The 22505-nt window shown below is 46.7% G+C and overlaps 1 protein-coding gene and 1 long non-coding RNA gene across 8 annotated transcripts in view; one reads left to right on the top strand and one right to left on the bottom strand.

The window, feature by feature from the left end:
- The window catches only part of LOC138526483 (uncharacterized), a 612646-nt gene that overhangs the window by 143190 nt on the left and 446951 nt on the right, over positions 1–22505 (top strand). For all 5 annotated transcript variants that reach the window (XR_011283579.1, XR_011283577.1, XR_011283576.1 and 2 more), the window contains exon 2: positions 7557–7645. This is a non-coding gene — a long non-coding RNA (uncharacterized lncRNA). The remainder of the gene's footprint in view (positions 1–7556; positions 7646–22505) is intronic.
- The window catches only part of IL1RAPL1 (interleukin 1 receptor accessory protein like 1), a 2334001-nt gene that overhangs the window by 2159670 nt on the left and 151826 nt on the right, over positions 1–22505 (bottom strand). The window lies entirely within an intron of this gene.

Below are 22505 nucleotides of genomic sequence, written 5' to 3'. Positions count from 1 at the left end.
CCACTGGGACAGCTCACCATGGCCGGATTCCTCCGTTTCCTGGACCTTGTTCCGACCCCCTTCTCAACGGAACCCCCTATGCCCCAGTCGTCCTCCATGCCATCTTCCCACCCATGTATCACCTGGGTGCCCTGTGGAGCTGCCTCTGACCGTGCGGCCAGGCTGGTGGACAACATATCCCTGCCAGAGTCGGGAGTCGGACATCCAGCAGGGGTGGCCACATCAACAACTGCACCCCAGCTGGAGGAGGATGTGCAGGCACCATCGGACAGGGCACATGGACAGCAGCAGTAGCAGCAGCAGCAGCAGGAGGCTTTAGGTGGGAGCCATGATGGCTCGGGGCCTTCGACATTGGAGGGGCAGGCATCAGCGGAGGGCAGAAGGACCCAGGACGGGAAGTGTCTTCCGTGTGGCAGCGGTTGGGCCAGCAGATAGGTGCGGAGCGGCAGCGGGCAGAAGAGGCACAGCTCACGATGGTCAGGGCGGAGAACTCCATGCGGAGGGCCCTGAGGCGGGCCGAGTGCCTCGAGGCAATCCGCAGGGAGTTGGAGGAGAACATGTCATCGTCCCTGCGGACCCTCAGGCCATGGAACAGGACCGCCTCCGGGACATTGAGCAGGAGTTCGATGATGCCCTGGCCCGCAACATCCAGAAGTGAGCCGTTGGACTAGCCCGCTGCCATTGTATATAGTTAATTAGTGTTAGGTTTTATTTATTTTTTTTTTAATTTGGGGCGCTTGGACTAAGCCCCACTTTTTTGTATATAGTTATTAGTTAGGTGGGTTTTATTGTAGGTTTCATTTACATCGTTGGGATCATGGACCCTGGATTTGCACTTTGTACATAGTTTGACAGTGGATTTGTGGCCTTCATCTTTTAGTATTTTTTCACCATGGAGCAATGGATTTTCACTTTACTTTCCCTTTGGATTTGCTTTGTTGGACGGTGACTTTGGACACAATTTCATTACGGTTATTTTGGATTCCCATTTTCGTTATTTAATATTTTGGTGGACATGCTGCATTTTGATATTTGTTGCCATTATTGTTTCTTTTGATTTCATTCACTTCATTTACACTGTAATACATTTGTGTTTCTTACTTCAATGTGTGGACTTCTCTCATTGGTTTCATGCCTGTCAGAATGTGAGTTTTCACAGTCATGTGTTGCCATTGTGTGGGTCTGACGGACTTGTACTCATGCGCATACTGCTTATTTGTTATCTATCATGTAATGGGTATTTCCATTTTGAATGGATGTAAAGCTTGGTTGGGTGTTTGGACTGAGGTGGCGTGGGGTGTGATTTGGGTGGGCATAGGAGCCTGGGATCTGGATTGTGATGACGTGTTGGCTGGGGGACATGTGTGGGGGCCTGCTGGCAGGTGCTCCGCACTGCTGGGGGGTGGGGGTGCTGGGAGACATGAGTTGGACATGAGTGAGGGCCTGATGGAGGGTGCCCTGCACTGCTGGGGAGTGGGGGTGCTGGGAGACATGAGTTGGACATGAGTGGGGACCTGGTGGAGGGTGCCCTGCACTGCTGGGGAGTGGGGTTGCAGGGGACATGAGTGGGGGCCTGGTGGAGTGTGCCCCTGACTGCTGGGGGGTGGGGGTGCAGGGGGACATGAGTTGGACATGAGTGGGGGCCTGGTGGAGGCTGCCACTGACTGCTGGGGGGTGGGGGTGGTGGGAGACATGTGTGTGGGCCTGCTGGTAGGTGCCCCTGACTGCTGGGGTGTGGGGGTGGTGGGAGACAGGTGTGGGGGCCTGGTGGAGGGTGCCCCTGACTGCTGGGGTTTGGGGGTGGTGGGAGACATGTGTGGGGGCCTGGTGGAGGGTGCCCCTGGATGCTGGTGGGTGGGGGTGCAGGGGGACATGAGTGGGGGCCTGGTGGAGGTGTCCCTGACTGCTGGGGGGTGGGGGTGCAGGGGGACATGAGTGGGGGCCTGGTGGAGGGTGCCCCTGACTGCTGGGGCGTGGGGGTGCAGGGAGACATGAGTTGGACATGATTGGGGGCCTGGTGGAGGGTGCCCCTGGATGCTGGGGGGTGGGGGTGCAGGGGGACATGAGTGGAGGCCTGGTGGAGGGTGCCCCTGGCTGCTGGTGGGTGGGGGTGCAGGAGGACATGATTGGGGGCCTGGTGGAGGGTGCCCCTGACTGGTGGGGGGTGGGGGTGCAGGGGGACATGAGTGGGGGCCTGATGGAGGGTGCCCCTGGCTGCTGGGGGGTGGGGGTGCAGGGGGACATGAGTGGGGGCCTGGTGGAGGGTGCCCTGCACTGCTGGGGGGTGGGGGTGCTGGGAGACATGAGTTGGACATGAGTGGGGGCCTGGTGGAGGGTGCCCTGCACTGCTGGGGGCTGTGGGTGCTGGGAGACATGGGTTGGACATGGGTGGGGGCCTGGTGGAGGGTGCACCACAGTGCTGGGGGTTGGGGTGCAGGGGGACATGAGTGGGAGCCTGGTGGAGGGTGCCCTGCACTGCTGTGGGGTGGGAGTGCAGGGGGACATGAGTGGGGTCCTGGTGGAGGGTGCCCCTGGATGCTGGGGGGTGGGGGTGCAGGGGGACATGAGTGGGGGCCTGGTGGAGGGTGCCCTGCACTGCTGGGGGGTGGGGGTGCTGGGAGACATGAGTTGGACATGAGTGGGGGCCAGGTGGAGAGTGCCCAGCACTGCTGGGGGGTGGGGGTGCTGGGATACATGAGTTGGACATGAGTGGGGGCCTGGTGGAGGGTGTCCTGCACTGCTGGGGGGTGGGGGTGCTGGGAGACATGAGTTGGACATGAGTGGGGGCCTGGTGGAGGGTGCCCCTGGATGCTAGGGGGTAGGGGTGCAGGGGGACATGAGTGGGGGCCTGGTGGAGGGTGCCCTGCACTGCTGAGGGGTCGGAGTGCAGGGGGACATGAGTGGGGGCCTGGTGGAGGGTGCCCTGCACTGCTGGGGGGTGGGGGTGCAGGAGGACATGAGTGGGGTCCTGGTGGAGGGTGCCCCTGGATGCTGGTGGGTGGGGGTGCTGGGAGACATGATTTGGACATGTGTGGGGGCCTGGTGGAGGGTGCCCCTGACTGCTGGGGGGTGTGGGTGCAGGGGGATATGAGTGGGGGCCTGGTGGAGGGTGCCCCTTGATACTGGGGGGTGGGGGTGCAGGGAGACATGAGTTGGACATGAGTGGGGGCCTGGTGGAGGGTGCCCTGCACTGCTGGGGGGTGGGGGTGATGGGAGACATGAGTTGGACATGAGTGGGGGCCTGGTGGAGGGTGCACCACAGTGCTGGGGGGTGGGGGTGCAGGGGGACATGAGTGGGGGCCTGGTGGAGGGTGCCCTGCACTGCTGGGGGGTGGGAGTGCAGGGGGACATGAGTGGGGGCCTGATGGAGGGTGTCCCTGGATGTTGGGGGGTGGGGGTGCAGGGGGACATGAGTGGGGGCCTGGTGGAGGGTGCCCCTGGCTGCTGGTGGATAGGGGTGCAGGGGGACATGAGTGGGGGCCTGGTGGAGGGTGCCCTGCACTGCTGGGGGGTGGGGGTGCTGGGAGACATGAGTTGGACATGAGTGGGGTCCTGGTGAAGGGTGCCCCTGACTGCTGGGGGTTGTGGGTGCTGGGAGACATGAGTTGGACATGAGTGGGGGCCTGGTGGAGGGTGCCCTGCACTGCCGGGGGGTGGGGGTGCTGGGAGACATGAGTTGGACATGAGTGGGGGCCTGGTGGAGGGTGCCCCTGACTGCTGGGGGTTGTGGGTGCTGGGAGACATGAGTTGGACATGAGTTGGGGCCTGGTGGAGGGTGCCCCTGACTGCTGGGGGGTGGGAGTGCAGGGGGACATGCTTTGGTGGGCAGTAGTGCAAGGTGACAATTGGGTTGGCTGGGGGGCATGGGCATGGTGGATTGGCTGCCTGCGGGACATGTGCAGGGTAGTCCCCTGTGGTGTGGGCTGCCTGCAGCGGCCGTGGAGGGTGTAGAGGGAACACCTGGGAGGACCCACACGGGCAATTCACGTGTAGTGCTCCCCGCGCACCCCTGGAATACACGTACCCTGATGGAATCACGTGTGATACTTCCCGCGCACCCCTGAAATACACCTACCCTGCTGCTTTTGCGTGTGATACTTCCCGCGCACCCCTGGAATACACGTACCCTGCTGCTTTTGCGTGTGATACTTCCCGCGCACCCCTGAAATGCACGTACCGTGCTGCTTTTGCATGTGATACTTCCCGCGCACCCCTGAAATGCACGTACCATGCTGCTTTTGCGTGTGATACTTCCCGCGCACCCCTGGAATACACGAACCCTGCTGCTTTTGCGTGTGATACTTCCTGCGCACCCCTGGAATACACGTACCCTGATGAAATCACGTGTGATACTTCCCGCGCACCCCTGAAATGCACGTACCCTGCTGTTTTTGCTTGTGATACTTCCCGCGCACCCCTGGAATACACGTGCCCTGATGGAATCGCGTGTGTTACTTCCCGCGCACCCCTGATGTACACGTACCCAGGACAATCGCGTGTGAAACTTCCCGAGAACCACTGAAATACACGTTCCCCGCTTGGCGTTTGCTGTTTGGCAGCCCTGTGAACTGGTCCAGGGTTAGCGCAGCCCTTTGCGTCGATTTTGGAATTTTGAAGGCTTTTCCTTGCGCGAGGGCGTTCTTGGGGGCGTAACTGGCGCTGCTGCAGGGTCACTGTGCCACTCTGCGCCACGGCTGGTTTTGGAGGCTAAAATCCATGAATACGCTGTGCGATGAAAAGGATTTTATCGCACGCGGCTGGCGCAGTGTATCGCACGGGGACACTGTGTGCCAGCCACGTGCGCCACTTTTGTGCACATTTCTATGAATTACCCTGTAATTATCAATCTATTAATATCTATCTCCCTCTCTATCTATATAACTATCTCTATGTATCTATCATTATTTAGCTGTCTCTAGCTCTAACTTTCTATATCTATCTCTCAATTTTTATCTGTCTATCTCTGTTTCTGTCTAGCTATCTCTAGCTATTTATCTCTCTCTCTCTGATCTCCAAGTCTTCTGAAAATGAACAACTTAATTGGAGTTGTAAAGGCGCAACTGGTGTAATCAAATTTCTTAACCAGGTCCGTCTTCAGGTACTCGATTTATAAGCACCATGCATGTCCTTCACTGAAGTCCTGTTAAAAACAAGCATTGACAAAGTCAACAATTTTGGCTTCTGTATAAGTATTAGGCATTTGTCAGGCACTGATATTATATGCCCATGAACTTGCACCATTTTGCAGCTGCTACCATCAATGGCCAGTTACTACCACTACTGTAGTGCCTGGCAAATACCTTTCCTGTGCCTACACAAAAGCTTGTTTTATACTGTGCTGTGAAAGTGTTCTTCTCCTGCTGAGGAGTTTCTGGCAGTGAAACTTCATTTGGAGGCAATCGCCCACATTGCAAAAAGGTTCACCCTCCCATGAATCCTAATGGGCATTCATTCCTTGCTAATTTTGTTTATTTCCTTTGACTTCAATTGAGTAAACTTCCAAAATCCTCGGACACTCACCCTCTGTGAATCCTTAGCAAATTCAGTGTTGGGCTCTGAATGTGACACTATTAGAACATGTGACTGAGCTGTACAGTAATTGCATTTCAACTTTCCCTCATGTGGTGTCCATCACGGACTCGAAAGAAAAGGCATGTATTACTTACTACCTGCCAACCCTTAGTGCACTCACAAGGGAATACAATCCCAAAACGTATTAGTGTCGCAGGCACGTGAGCTTTAATTGGATTCTCACTGCTTGCAGTTCTGAGTTTAACTGAGGATATAGTTTCTTTTATCAGGGTTTTAAGTTACTAAGGTACGCGAGGGTTGAAGTGGGTGTGTAGCCACCGCTTAACTGTTGAGTTACCAAACAGTTGTGTTTTACTTTTTTGATTCAGTTCACAGGGTTTCACAATTCATAGATCAGTTATTTGATATAAAACATTACAACTTTAGGAAAAGTAGAAAAACCCTTCATGGGTTGTTTTAATCAAAATATATAATTTTTTCGAAACCTTATTGTTAGACACACTCTAAATCATAAGACTTTTTTTCTCTCATACATGAATTCACAAGATCCCTTTTTAAGTAACAACAAAATAAAGTCAACACATTTCTCCCCACTTCAGAGTCAGTTTTACATAAATACCAAGTCCAATCTCATCCATTATTGTATGTTTTATTGTATTCTGGGAGTTGTTTTATTTTCCCATTACATAGTCAGGACAACAAACCCTAAAATGCGAAGAATATAATGGAACTCAATGACTATCTCCGAAGGGACATCTTGGAATGTATGTTTTCCCACTCCCAAAAAGAACATTTAATAGTTAAACAGTAAAGCAAACTTTCTTCAACTACCAGAAATCGTTAGTCACCATTGACCTGAAATGGATATCACTCTAAAACAAAGTCATCTTCCCAGGCTGAGGAGTATGAAGAAGCAGCATGTGTGAAATTTTAGTTAAGGCTTCTAAAATGGGTGAAACATATTTGCATTACCTCATCGTAATGTGACATTGGCAGACAGTTATAACAACGTATACATTTTTTTTGGTGCATTTCTTTTTAAATTAAAGTGTTAATAGTTAACAAAATAACATTATGACACTAGTACACATCAAAAGTTATGAAACAAGTAACAGAGTTACAAATCATGCATAATGTTATAAAATCATGTTAAAATGACTTTAGATTTTTAGAAGAGCTTCAATATAAAAATATACCTTACACATTTCGTGAGTGTATAATAAAAACCAATAAAAAGGATAAAGATACAATTTTCAGATTTTAACAATCCTACATCAATAGGGATAAGACTATACATGATCAATAATATCCATTTGTCAATAATGAATGTGGGTGATGTGATAAATGTACTGTTTGTTCATCTACAATATGAATCCAACTGTAGCGAGAAGATGCTCATTTAGACATTGAAAAGCCAATTTCTCCATAGAGGTATTTTCGAAATGTTCTGTATTAACAAAATCTTCACTCTTCTAAAAGCCTGATTCTCGCCCGAGCACCACACTTGCTGCCTAAGATTCCCAGCATTAAACTGGGATCATAGTAAAGTTGCTAAATAATTTTTCCATCACCATTACCACGTATCTCCTGAATTGATGTACTGTGTATTGTGGACCTGCTCTGCTGACTATCGCTTTGATAGTCAAAGTGCTGTGTTTATTTTATTTTCTCTGTATGTGCCGTTCGAGAAGATTTATTCTGTTACTTGCAATATACGGTAAGGAATGGAAGAAGGTAGAGGTGGGGTCGCAAGGCAACAAAGTATTCATGGTCAAATCAATAGCAGCAAGCTTTTGTATGCATTCTGTGAAACACAATTGTTTTCTTATGCATGATTTACACCTCCCTCTAAGTTTTCTTTTTTTTTACGTTATGGCATTGACTATTTTTAGTGCCTGTGGAATGTGTTCTATTAAATGAATTAAAATATTGTTATTGAAACCCAAATTACACATGGGATACTGCAAAAACACTGCATTTTCAGATAGCAGAGTATTGATGCTCAGTTTTCTGTATCCCTTCAGTGAAACTCGCCCTCCACCCCAACACCTAGTGAAGAAACAGAACAGAAAATAAATCGTATCAAAACATTGCCTGGGGAAGTTCTACACAGGTAAGTTAGTCATTGAGCTTTGCGGACAAGTACCAAAATAAGAATCATATTATCCTCTGTACTCTTAATCCAGGGCATCAGGTCATATGTCACACACTGCAGGATTGTATACCTGTCATGATGCCCGCTCCCTGGGAGCCGGTTCAAACCCTGCGTCCCCGAAAGCGGACATCCAGTCCCCAAGGAAGGACCCAGCAACCCCATATAGGGGCCCTTTGGACAGTGTCCTGGCGCCTATGGCGCCAGGCTCATAAAAGACATCAGTCCTGGCGCCTTAGGTGCCAGGCTCATTATGGATGTGCTTGGGTGCACTTACCTGATGCAGACCATGCTGCAGGATCCCGGCCTCGTTGAGGTCTGAAAGGAACTACTTTACCTGTGGGACTAATTCATCATCCGGGCGTGGTCGGGGAAGGATACATACCTGATTGGAGGAAGGATACATACCTGGAACTTCTTCCAAGGCTATTTAAACCCCACCCGAACAGCCACATGTGCTTCGCGTTGTTCTGCATCTAGCAGCTGGACGCTCACTGTGTCTGCTCCTGCATCCTGACTTCTGCCACGCCTGCCAGCATCCTGGATCACCTGCAAAGGAAGAGAAGAAGAGAACAGAAGAAGGAAAAGTCCTTACCTGCTAAATCCACATCCCGGAGACATCTCGCCGACAATCTTGAAAAGGAAGACTTTTTTTAAAAGCTCATCGCGTCGATCGCTGCAGCGCCGCATTCCACTCACCTTTACTGGGCGCCTCCATGTTCAGCAGCGATCATCCGGATTCGCAGTCACGCCCCAGCGCCTAGGGAAAAAAAGACCAGAACAAAGGGTGATAGAGAGAAGGGAATAAGGAAAGCTAAATATCCATGTTAAGACTTACCTGTTGATTCATTCCCTCTTCATTTCGGGTCGGTGCCGCATCCTGGCATTTCCGGACCCCGGCCCCTAAGGGGAAAAAGAGACATCAGCGTTAATGAGCAAATGAAAAGACATTACCAAAAAAAAACTCATTAAAGACTTACCTGATTTCTACAAGGATTTCACCTCTCATCTCGGGTCGGTGCCTGTTCCCCGGCATTCCGTACCCCGGCCCCTATGGGGAAAAAGACACTAGCATTAGTACATTAATGCATGGACACAAGGGGAACCTCTTATCAAAAAACTTACCTGGAAGCCAAGCAAGTTTGGTTCTCACCAATCCGAAAATCCAGTGAAGTAACTGGATAGCAACGCGCCCCTGCATCAGAAGCAGGATGGAGAGCTCGTCCTTCCAGACCCTAAGGTGAGACGCTACGAGGAATCACAGAAGGGTTTCGAGGAGGGTGAGAGGGGAAAGTGGCGGCTGATTGCATTACCCCGCAGACAGTTAATCCCCTATTTTCGCCTGCAGAAGGATACTTCTGCGAGCCAGACAAGCCAGATTTGGGGGCCTGGTCCAGTCCGTCTTCCGAACCCTGCGCATCACCTTAGAAGAGGTCACAGCAGCGCGAACCAGGCCAGCGCCTCCGTGGGAGTCAGGTGAGCGATAGGCGCCAGGACACTGTCCAAAGGGCCCCTATATGGGGTTGCTGGGTCCTTCCTTGGGGACTGGATGTCCGCTTTCGGGGACGCAGGGTTTCAACCGGCTCCCCGGGAGCGGGCATCATGACAATACCCACAATTGATACAGAATATAGTATCTCACTGTTCTATTACCTACGGTGGAGCAGGAGCTCCATCTGGGCACTGCAGGAGCAGTGTTCAGTCCAGGAGGAAAGAGCCCTTCTACAGAATATTATTGGTAAGCAGACTGCTATTCTGCACCTAATTTCAACAGCCATTCGAAAATTAATTGAAGCACTCCCAATTACTGAAGTGCGTGTTTCTAGCACATCTACTTCTATTTTTAATGGAAAAATGCATCTAAATTCTTAATTCGCTGCCTGCACGCTGAATCCACCATTGAGCACCACGAGGAGTGCACCTTTAAATATGGCCAACCTAGATTTGCTTGCCTAGCACCTCCACCCAACCAAGCCTAAGGCCTGCTGCCAGGCTTTGGATTGGATACTGGTGCCTACATCACAGCCTACCGGCGCCGGCAGGCGTAAGCCGGCCCACCTCAGCAAGGCCCAGGAAACAAGGCTGCTTCTGTCACCAGCCATCATGCCGTCTGCCAGACTCCTGCACGAGCTGCTACATCTTCTGTGCAGTACTAAGGTAACTTTTAACTACCAGCCGCTGACTCTTGCCTTAGTGGCATCCCAATCCAACCATTTTGTTTATGCTCTTGTCGTGCAAGACTACTGTGAGCCAACTATCTTTCCCGACCACAAGTATACGTTGAATACTGAACTGTGGCACCTTCAGACTATTTCAAGCCCGTTTGAGCCATAGGTGCCCATTCAATAATGCTTTGTACCATAATCGTGCTTACCGATTAACCGAGCAGATACACTGTTTGTTTACACAATTGCTGAACCATCATATGCCTTAATCTTTGCACGTGTACTTGATCCTGTATACTACACACGTATGTGTTACACACTATACCCTGACACACACACTACACTGGTTCAACTTTCATATCCTACTGCCCCACACACACTGCCTTTTTCTGCTGCTGAGTTGTGATCTGGCCCAGGTGCCCACATATACTGCCTTATTCTCTGCTGCTGAGTTGTGATCTGGCCAGGTGCCCTCATGTACTGCCTTATTTTCTGATACTGAGTTGTGATCTGGCCCAGGTGCCCTCATGTACTGCCTTATTCTCTGCTGCTGAGTTGTGATCTGGCCCAGGTGCCCTCATGTATTGCCTTATATTTTGTCACTGAGTTGTGATCTGGCCCGGGTGCCCTCATGTACTGCCTTATTCTCTGCTGCTGAGTTGTGATCTGGCCCAAGTGCCCTCATGTATTGCCTTAGATTTTGTCACTGAGTTGTGATCCTGCCCAGGTGCCCTCATGTATTGCCTTATACCTTGTTACTGAGTTGTGATCTGGCCCAGGTGCCCGCATGTATTGCCGTATACCTTGTTACTGAGTTGTGATCTGGCCCAGGTGCTCCTCATGTATTGCCTCATTCTGTATTACTGAGCTGTTTTCTAGCCCAGGTGCCTCTACGTGCATCGCCCTACTCCTGTTGCTTAACCGTGAAAGATGTTAAGACTAACAATTTTTCCTGCATAATTGCGGCCACCCTAGACTCTGGTATTAGAAGCCAAATTTGCCTTACTGAGCTCCCGCCAGGACCCATCCTATTTCCTGGCCCACCTACCATGACCATAACGGCTATGAATAATCCCACCACCCCCCTCCAATCTAAATACTCAGTGTATCAGGGTCCCTAACCCATGCCTCTCTACCTTGTGCCACATCTGGTAGAAACTATAGACTCCGTGCCAGACTTGCCAAACTACATTAACCACTGAGAAAATCTCTACCACCCACTAACCTGAAAATAAACTATCAGCAAACTACGAGACCATGCCATTCTAACTCGCCAGCGCCACAACCTATTTCTAATATAAATGCCCCCCAAACCAATATTCATAACTTCAAGCCTAATAATTCTAACATAGCTAAGCCTAGCCAGGACAAAGCTGTCACTGAGGCCCTCCTCCTTAAAGGAGCACTTCTCAATGCGAGATTGCTTGTCGCCCACGCCCTTGATATAGCTGACCTAATCATAGAAGGTAATTTGGATTTCCTTGCGATTACTGAGACATGGCTACATAACGCGGCAGGACCATCGCTTATGCTAGCCATCCCAGACGGTTATACAATATCTAGACAAGACCGAGATGGCGCACGAGGAGGTGGCATCGCCATTATATCTAAAATGTGCCTCTCCCTTAGACTAGCTCCCACTCAATCGTCACAATCCTGTGAATCTCTATCTGCCAAATTTCAGATAAACAAATCACAATCATTCACCATTCATCTAATATACAGACCTCCGGGTCCTCTTGGTATCGTCGAAGAAGATCTACATAGTATACTCACCAACAACCTCAAACCATCCTCTCAACTACTCCTACTAGGGGACCTCAATTTAGGCTTTAATGACCCGATGGACAAAAACGCCACGGATATAGCTAACACCATCAATGTACTAGGTTGTCTCAAAAAGTTAACAAACCCATCCACTTGAAGGGGAAAACATTGGATTGGATAGCAGAGTATAATTGCACAGCCACTATCTCATCCATCATGCCTCTACCTTGGACAGACCGCTCATTGGTGTCCTTTAACTTATCCACCACCAGGCCCACTCCCACGGCCCCTATACTAGTGCCACCATGTTTAACCAGAAGCAAAAAAAGCATCACAGTAGAGAAAGTAATCCCTGCTATCCTACCCTTTCTAAATGCACTGCCAGAAAAAGTAGATCCTAGTATTCAAGTCCATGAATTCAACAATATCATGCTCATACCCTGGACAAAATAGCCCCTCTTAAACTTAGATCTAGCAAACCCAAAGCCCACCTAAATAAATGGTTCACGCCACAACTCAGAGACCTACGCCTCCTGAAAAGAAAAAGTGAAACCAATTGGAGACTATGCCCCTCCAACAAGAATAAAGCCAAATTAACCTCTCTCTCCTCGCATTACAAGAATGAAGTCTGCTTGGCAAAACGTAATTCTTAGAACGAACGTATAGCCAAATTCAGCTCTAATATGAAGGAACTCTTTTCCATACAAAAGGAACTAGAGTCACCAATAGCCACACCATATATCTGTACCAAGGATAAGTCCTGGTGGTCAGACATCCAAGAGGCATTATCTAACAAAATGAACATGCTCCAAAATAAAATACAGCAAAAAAAAGATACCTTGAATCTACAGCACTCGCCTAATATCCTGTCGTTCAGTGATCCACCTACGGAATACAATAATAATATATTTCACTTCACGAAAATGTCTACCCTGGAAGTAGAAAAAATAATTATCTCGCTCAAACCCTAAAGGCAACATTTTCCCAGCACAACTTATAAAAGATGCGGCCAGAGACTTATCTCCTTCCATCTCCAAACTGATTAACGCCTCCTTTGCTTCAGGCACCATCCCTGCCAACCTAAAACATTCTTGGGTGCTCCCACTCTTCAAGAAACACACATTAGACCTTCTCATCCCCCTCAACTACCGTCCATTTACCACGGTACCATTCTTACTTAAAATTCTGGATAAAGCTGCTTATATCCAGATTCAAAAACACCTTGAAGTGCATAGACTCCTAGCAGACAGACAATCTGGCTTCCGCCCACTAAACGGGAGGGAAACTGTCTTAATTGACCTAAAATACCAAATAGACGAGCTGAGAGTCAAAGGGAAGACAGCACTTTTGTTCCTACTTGATCTCTCAGAAGCATTTGATCTTGTGGACCATAAAGTCCTCTGCAGACACCTGCATTCTGCTGCCCACTTCTCTTCTGAGGCCATCAGATGGATTGAGTCGTTCCTGAGCGAGAGAACCATGCGAGTATTATCTCCATCGGCAGCTGCAGACCCCATCCCCATCATATGTGGTGTTCCTCAAGGTTCTGGTGTCTCGCCTACTCTATGCAACATCTTCACCAAGCCCTTGTTTGATGATCTGGACTGTCTGGGTATCACCTACACTAACTATGTAGATGATACACAGATTCTCCTCCCGCTTTCTGGGTTTCACAGTAAGGACACAGAGTTGGTGAACAGGGTATATCTTATCATCCAGGCTTGGATGGCCACTCATGGCCTATGCCTGAATGATGATAAGACTGAGCTGATAATCACGGGCACACATCCCAACATCAAAAAACTAGGCCAGGAATTTTCCTCATTCAATAGAGACAGGAATATCATCAAAGTCTCCAAGGAAGTAAAAACCCTTGGTTTCTACCTTGATTCCACCATGTCCTTTCACAAACAGGTAAAATCCTTGGCCTCCACCACGTCCTACACCTGCAAGTTGATAAGAGCTGGCAAGCCATTCCTCTCCAACGACAGTTGCATGATCCTAGCCAGAGCCTTAATACTCTCCACAATCGACTACTGTAATGCCCTATACAGTGGTGCCAACAAAATCACCATCCGCAGGCTACAAACACTACAAAATAACGCCTTGAGAGCAGCACTTGGCATAAATAAAAGAACTCATATCTCCTCCATCAGACGTCATCATAAATGGCTCTCCACTAATAACAAAATACAGCTAAAAATGATCTCACTGACACACAAAGCCCTAAATAACGCTGCCCCTAGCTACCTCATAGATAAACTTTGTAGAAGAATCGCTCTCAGACCAACTAGAGCTGGCAATGCCAATTGCCTGGCAGTACCTAGGTTCAGGCTTACTACGATTGGTGGTAATAGTTTCCCAGTGAAGGCTGCCAAAATGTGGAAATGTGGAACCTACTGCCACAACATCTGAGAGCAGACCAACCCTACTTATACTTCAGGAAAAATGCTATGAAATATATCATCTCTACTGACCCCTAGTCTGCCTTCCTCTAGGCTGTGCCCTTATCTACCTCAATATATTCCTATGAGCCCATAATTCCCAGTGAACCTTGTGCCACTGCCTGTAAGACTATTTGTAATTTAATCTTCTACTTTTGTGACTTAGTGTAAAATTTTGTTCCTGTATATTTTGTAACCCTGTAAGCCATGCATTTTCTTATTGCTGCGCCCTGTTACCCACGGGTCTGGTGCGCATAAAAGGTGAATAAACAAACCTATTCACTCCATTTGACTCTGTGTTCCATTCAATGATCAGCAATAAGATGTACATAAACTGTCGATACTTCAAAGTATTAATGTGGGAGTGGTTAATATTAGGTCTAGATATAATTGTTCAAACAATTCCAACAGCCGATCAGATCTGGGGGCCCATGATGGTTCACATAGGCGACCCATGATGGATCACATGGGCCTGTTGCTCTATGGAGCACATCTGTGACACTAGACCCTCTCATAATTCCCTTTGTAGGATCTATTGACTTCCATTTGATCAGGATACCTTTACGGGCTGCAAACAACATGATGCGTAGTAGTTTCCAACCAGGGTCTTCGTAATGCCATTCTTGTATCTCCATCCCAAATAGCATGGACATCGGTGTAAGAATTGGAATGGAGCCCTGGATGTGTGATATCCTTGAGAACACCACCCCCAAAACTGCTGGGCCTTAGGGCGAGACCAATACAGATGTCCCATTGACCTGCAAAGTCCACATCCCCCTCCAACACATTGGTCTATTATAAAGTTTTATCAAAGAGCTTAACTGGGGTGTAATAAAATTGTTGAATCAACTTAAATTGAGTTTCCCTGTTGCTAAGGTCACATGATAGCCAGTTGATAAGTGAAAAGAAGACTATATATCCCCACTATCGAGTTGCATCTCCAAGTCCTCCGACCACTTGGTTGCTAAATTCCTCCCAAGATAGTTTGGCATTATTAATAAATAGAAATCCTTAATTATGGGAAAAGTTAGTGATGGCTTGGACTAGTTCGGACTCACAGCTCGATTGCTCTAATGTATGAGTGTCTTCTGTGATAGTATGATATATGATATGATAGGTTATTTGTAACACGCTTAATACCCAATGGTTTCTAAGAGCGGACCCGGGGATCGAACCTGTGTTGCTCCGTGTCGTCCTGCTTCCAAGGCCAGCATTTTGCCACCGCTGAGCTATCCTCCCGAGGGGAGTAGAGTCAATCAGGTAGATCAGTGCCCTATGCACCAGCCACTCAGTTGGGGCAAGGCCCTATACTCTCCTGACCTCTTCAAATGTTACAAGGGTAAGTTCCTCATAGAGATCCATTATTCACACATAGTGCCAGTCTTCCTCCCGTATAAAACCTCATTTGCCCACCTGTGCGGGGTTTCTAGTAGAGCTCTCAGCCTAAGCCATGGTGGTATGCAATATATATAATTCCCAGGGAGTTTAAGCATTTGGTGGCAGGGTACTATTGTGGGCCTTAAGATAGGATTTCTTTTTTAACAGAATTTTTGATTGGGGTAAGGTCATAATTTCTTGGGGAGAGAAGGGTTGCAATAGGGCCATTTCTGCCATACGCCAACCAGATATGTCGTCATCATTAAGCCATCTTTTAACCCAAAGTGCTTTTGCTGCCAAGAAGTAAGCTTTCTAGGAGGGGAGAGCAAGCCCCCCATCTTGGTTGATTGCCTATAGTATTCTGCTATTGAGTCTGGCCTTTTTGTGTCTCCAAATAAACCCCCCAATATGTTTTTCTAGATCCTGAATCATGTTTTGTATGTAGGCATGGATATCAGAGATTTTGATTTATAATAAGTGGTTGTACCGCTACAGGAGCAATCTATTGGTGTATGCTCCGGCTTCTCTTTTTTTAATAAAAAAGAACACATTTTGATGTTAAACAAGAAACGTTTGATACATTTAGCTTGAGAATCATTCAAGTGGTTTAATTGAATTGTGATTTAACTGTACTAACTAATCTGCACCTGCATCTTTTTTTGGAGCCCTCCTCTCTTTTTTCATGGGCATTGTTTCCTTAGCAATCAGGTTTGCGGGGCGCTCTTCAGTTTTTCCCGGGTCCCTCTCTTAGTTTCTCATAGCATCGAAATTGGCCTCATCTGGGAGAGATAAACTAATTTAGGTAGCATATTCATTTACCCTGCTCAATATGGACAGAGGAAGGATATTCCATCTGGTCAAGTAATTTTTAATGTTGACTAATATGGGGGGTAATTGTCTGGAACCAGATCTTCAAAGTTGGCGCTCATATTGCCTCCTACATTTTTAATTGTTCACAGTTGTAGCTTGCAGGGGGTATTCACACCAAGATCCCATGGTATGTTTGTCCCCAGTGGCATTACCTCTGATTTGTCGTAATTGATTTGATACCATGCAACAAGGCCATATTTGCAAACTATGTCACATATATGTGGGAGGTTCAATAGGCAATTACTGATATGAAGCACAACCTCATCTACGTATAAGGATATGAAGTCCTCTGTTCCGGCCCTGATGATGCCCCCAGTTGTATCATCTGCTCTCATTCATATGGCTAGAAGTTTGATAGCCAGCGCATATAACAGTGGGGACAATGGGTACCCCTCGAGCACACCCGTAAAAGACGGGAATGTAGCAAAAGTATGACCGTTACTGACCACTGAGGCTTTAGGAGTTTGGTAAAACAGTATAAACATGTCTGCAAAAATGTCCCTCAATGACACATTTCTCAAGAACCAGGGACATGTAGTCCCATCGGATTAGATCAAATGCTTTTTTGGCATTCAGGGATAGTATTATGTCTTCTGAGACCACCTGGCCTATGACAACATTGATTTACTACAGAAAAAAAGCCCCCAGGTTGTTACTCTATTAATTCTTACAGCTACCAATGAAATACACCCTGATAAATGTGTATATGTAAACACTTAAAGCATCTGTATCCCAAATGTTCTTTGTTGCAGCTACATGAAATGTACCATTTAGTAATCACAATATTTTAAACATTTTTCTTGATAAAAATAGAATTAAATCAATCTTAATATACAAATACAAATATATATGTATAACTCTCTAAGGAGGTTATTGACGCCAATCACTTCAGATATTTACTATGACACCCGTGAACACCTCACCACAATGTACTGTGTACCTTCCACTACCCCTTCTCCACATTTCCCTTCCCAGCCCCACACTCTTACCTGCTTTCCAGGAGCAAACGCGCTGGAAACACTTCCGTCGCCAGCGTGTACGCTCCCGTCCTGCTACAGGCTGCCATGGAAATGAAGAAGGGACTACACAGAGTCCCTTCTCTGCTTTCCATGGCGGCCATTATTTTTGTTTCCTTTTTTCGAATGGCCGCCATGGAAAGTGAGCAGTGACTATGTGTAGCCTCTTCTCCCTTTCCATGTGGCCATTTTGTTTTTTTTACTTTTTTTTCAATGGCCGCCCTGGAAAGGGAAAACGGACTTTGGTTTCCTTTCCCTGGCGGCCATTTTGTTTTACTTTTTCTTTTCTTTTCTGAAACGCCAGAGCGTTTCAAAACAGAAAGAAAAATGCTTTTAGTAGTCCGGTCTTATGAGCCAGGGTACTAATAGCAATAAGCCCCTCTCAGGGGGGGGCATTACCACTTCAGGTAATGCCACAGGGCCTTTATTAGGACCCTCACTTCGCTTGGCCCTGTAACTATGGGCCCCAGGGCGTTACCTGAAGTGGTAATGCCCCCCGCACCCCTGTTCTGGGCTTATTGCTTAAATAATAGTCAGAGTGGAATTCAAATTATTTATTTTTGCTAATTAGCAATTTACTAGGTAATGATGATATCTGCTTGAACTTATTATTGCTCTTTCTGATTTTGTGCAACTCTATTTTCTCATTTAAACCTTACGTATTATTTTGTTGTTAAATACATTTGTTTTTGTTGTAGTCAAATCAGTTGCTTTTCTCTGGTTGTTTTGTCTGTTCCTTTTCACTTGACAGATAACCGTCCATTGGAATTTGTTGTAATCATGGTTTTTCTCAATTAAATGTTTAACCAATGGGGCATCTCTACTTGGTTGCGCAGGCAGCTGTGATGTTCTATAATCCTGGTTTTAATTTTTCGTTTAGTTTCAACCAGATATCTTAACGTGAATGGGCATTTGATCATTTACATTACTCTCTACAGCAGAGAGGCTGAGATGCTAATGACATTTCCGGGAGGGGGTCTCATGTTATTCTGTTCAGTTATTGTTAAAATCTTTGACAGAGATGGGGATGCCCCCTTCTCGCAAAATTATAGCTATATATGTGTCCCACAATGCATCAGCAAGGCTTTTCAGAAAACGAAAAAGATGCCATTTTGTTTTGCTTGATGCAATAGGTAACGTTACTCTGGTTATAATGGGTATAACCATGGTTACCCGAAATGAAAAGTGGAAAAAATGTCGTTTATTGGAGAAAACATTTTGAAATGGAAAGTGTTGGGGGGACTGGGAGAGGGCTAGGGAGGGAAAAATAACTTAAGGGGAGTGGGTGGAGCAGGGAACTAGCAGGGGGGCCATTGTGAGTGCCTGGGAGGGCAGGGAAGCGTTTGGGATTTTGCACATTTTTGACAGTTATCTGTAGTACATAGACCACTGTAGTTAAGGGGAAAATATTTTTTTTAAAAGAGTACAAAAATTAGATTAAGACACAAAGAAGGGAAATTGTACAACTTCAGTGAGGTGAGTGGTAATGGGTATGGCCGAAGGCTATGGCTACTGGGTTACTTTAAGGAACCGAATGTTGCAATATGGAAAGTGGCCATGGCTGGTGGGCCCTATCAAAACCTAGTGGGCAAAATGTCAAGGGGCCACAGCGAAAGGCCATGGCTACTGTGCCCAAAAGAAACCCAGTGGTGTGGCCCCGGCTAAAGGGCATAGGTAGTGGACCGATTTAGAAAACCTTTTGGAGCAATATGTAGAGTTGCCACTGCCGAAGGCCGTGGGCACTGGGCATGACCGAAGGCCATGGCTGGCGGGACCAGAAGAAAGCTATTGGGACAACGTGTAAAGGGGCCACGGCCGAAGGCTGGAGCAATGGTCATGCGAAGGCCATAGCTAGTGAGCAGAAAAGAAAGGTAGCGTTTTAAAAGATAGGCCTTTTTTAGTGGGCCAGAAAGTCATGTATAGTTGGCAGTGGCCACGTAGTGTGTCTGAAGGAAAAAGGCCATGGCTCGTGGCTCATAAAAAAATGATGGTATAACAAAACCCTCAAAATACACTGAAAAAATCTTAGTCAAAGTGCAGTTAAATTGTGCAGATTTAACGCAAGATAACCCTTGAAATTCAGCAGGTGCCGGACCTCATGACCTGCTTAACTCAGCGCGTTCATATTGCAAAGTCCATGAGCACATACATATTATAAGAGAAGGGATTCACAATGACATACAAAATGGCATTATGGGGACATGGCATAATGGGGGACATCAACAGGAGCATGCAGAGTTAAGCGGGTCATGACTTCCCACATCTGCTGAATTTAAAGGGTTTTTTTGCTTTAAATCTGCACAACTTAACTGCACTTTAACAATGATTCTTTCAGTGAACATATATATCAGTGAAAAAACACTAGCCATGGCATTCGGGGGTGGTCACTGTACATGTTGGACCAATAGGTTTTTTTGAGGCACACAAGCCATGACCAGTGGCCACAGTCTTCAGCCGTGGACACTATACTTTTTGCACCAATAGGTTCCTTTGGGTCCACTAACCAATGGCACTTGGCTGCGGGCACTGTACATGTTGCACCAATAGGTTTCTTTGGGGCCTAGTAGCCATGTCTTTTGGCCGTGGCCACTGTACATGTTGCATAGGTTCTTGAGGTTGCACTATCCATGGCCTTTGGCCGAGGCAACTGTACATGTTGCACCAATAGTTTTCTTTCGGGCCCACTAGCTATGGCCTTCGCACGTGTCAACTGTACATGTTACACTAACATATTTTTTTGGGGCCCACTAGCCATGGCCACTCGCCATGTCACACCATTAATTTCTTATGAAATGCCTATTTCCCCCTGCGTAGTAGATTTAGGCGCTGCATGTGCTAAACCTTTTTTTCTAACTCCTCATTCCTGTGATAATTTAACATTAATAATTTCCGATAAAATATTCCTGCGGTAGCATGGCGGTTCGCAGATTCACACGATGAAGGGGAAAAATGTCCTCTCATGCTTTTTCCTCCCTAACAAACTCTCATTATCTTCCAACACTCATCGCCTAGTGTGACACATATATTTTTCAGAGTGCGTCTTGCAGTTTTGCTGCAGTAATCTTTGGAGATTTCTGCAGTCTTCCCCAGATAAACCAAAAATGTTCTATCCATAACTGACTCCCCCACCCACCCCTTACTCTCCAACTTCTCATAGTGCCTCTTTTCTCACTCTTGACCTCTAGCCTGATCTGATAGCACCTCTTTTCGTCCACAAATAGCTTTTTGAGCACTTTTTATTTTTGGCTTCCCCAGTATTATCGTGCAAATCGCTCACAACAGGCAAAAATAAATTGTAGCTTTTCATTTCGGTAAAATCACTCTGCTGCAACCACCAAGGTTGATATATAAAAGTTTTAAGGCGCAGAGGGCACCCCCATCTGTTTCGAAAATGCCAACAACTACTGGACGGATTGATTGCAAATCAATCAAGGAAACTAAGTCAATGCTTTATGCCCAAATTGTTTCTTATTTTGTTCCAATCCGTCCAGCAGTTTTTGCACTACGGCTTCCCACAAATTTCATATTTTCTCTATGGGAAAACGAATAGGCGTAACCTGAAAAGAGCGTTTTTTGTTTGTTTTCTTAATAACTTTTTTATTTTTTAACAAATGTTTCCCAAAATATCCAGTTTGGAGGGGCCTGTGACAGTTTTTTCCATACATCGAGTCAAACGTTATTAGCAATAGAATTTTGAAAACATCAATATACCTTGGTTTCACATTAACTATAGTTATATATACATATATTACAGGGTCTGCGGTAGTCACCCTGTAGTTATGGTTAAGTTGCTCACCCCTTAGGAAGAACAGTTTTTGTGTGGCTTACATAATAATAATAATGTATTTCTTATATAGCGCTATACAGCCATAGGTTTCAGAGCGCTGAAATAACAGAAGACATTACTATCCCATAGGGTGATACTCAATTTATCGACCTCAGAGGGATGGAAGGCTGAGTTGACCGTGCCGGGATTCAAATCTTCCACAGCAGGCTGTGCACAAATATTAGGGGCGAGCCCTTAGCTCACTGTGCTATCACTGTGCTTTCTGATCGGCCAACCCAATATCTTTGGGGCTGGTAGACGAATACTCACGATACTTTGTGAAAAAAGTATACAGCCAATTCTGATTTATTTTGTGCAGTTCTGTTTGATTTGGTCAGGAGGGCAAAGTTACAAGGGGGGCCCAAAACCTTTGAAATCTGGATAGACATCAATGGAAACAATATTTGCATGTGGCTACTGCCCAAACCACTGGATGGATTCAGACCAAACTTGCACAATTGACAGCAGAATGGTCCCAAAAGCTTGCTTTTGCAAATTTGGTTCAGTAGATTTTTTTAAAATGCCCAAAAAGTAGGTCCCAAAAATGTGTTATATCTGTCCGGTCTGCAGACTCACTTCCTGGTTTGGTGTCCGTGGATACTTCTAGAGCAATCGGAGAGCTACGTAATGTTTGCGGACATCATACGTGGCTGCTGATTGGTTCATTAAAAATGTGAATTGCATCAAAACCTTTGAAACGGATGGCATGTTGGATTCGCGAACTGCGGCCGTAGTCTGCGAACATCACAGCAATAACATATAAAAAAACACATCATCATACTTGTCAAACAAATGAAACAATCTCTAAGGAGGTGAGGGGTGAAGAGGAAGGGATGGGATATGTCCAGAAAAAGCCAGAAATTGGGTGGTTTTTCATCTCCAATGTCTGCAAACATCTCAGATGTTCGGGGACATTGCAGTGATGTTGACAAACATGACAAATGTTCTTGGACACCCCTGCATAAGTGTGTATATGTGTGCATTACAGGGTTGGTGAAGAGCACTTATTTGAAGGCTCATAACTTTGGTGCCATTCAACAAAAGTGCTCATACTGCGATAAAAATAATGACTCAACTTTGAATATAATTGAAGCGTGGTGCCATTTTGTCAAGAGGGGGCAAAAGTGGAGTGGGGGGTTGTCCCAACATTTTTGGATGGATTATAACTTTGGTGCCATTTGACGAATGCACACAAAGGTTTGCAAACAAATTATAGACCATACTTTGAATGTATGTGCAAAGTTTGAAGGGATTTGGTCAAGAAGGGGCAAAATTGTAGGCGGGTACCAAAATATTCGAAATCGGTATAGGCTTGAATTGGGAAATACATTCTGCTTCTGGCTACAGACAGTAGTG

This window comes from Ambystoma mexicanum, chromosome 7p, assembly GCF_040938575.1.
Source record: "Ambystoma mexicanum isolate Mex_15411 chromosome 7p, UKY_AmexF1_1, whole genome shotgun sequence".
Lineage (NCBI taxonomy): Eukaryota > Metazoa > Chordata > Amphibia > Caudata > Ambystomatidae > Ambystoma > Ambystoma mexicanum.
This window is presented reverse-complemented; position numbering and strand designations above follow the sequence as displayed.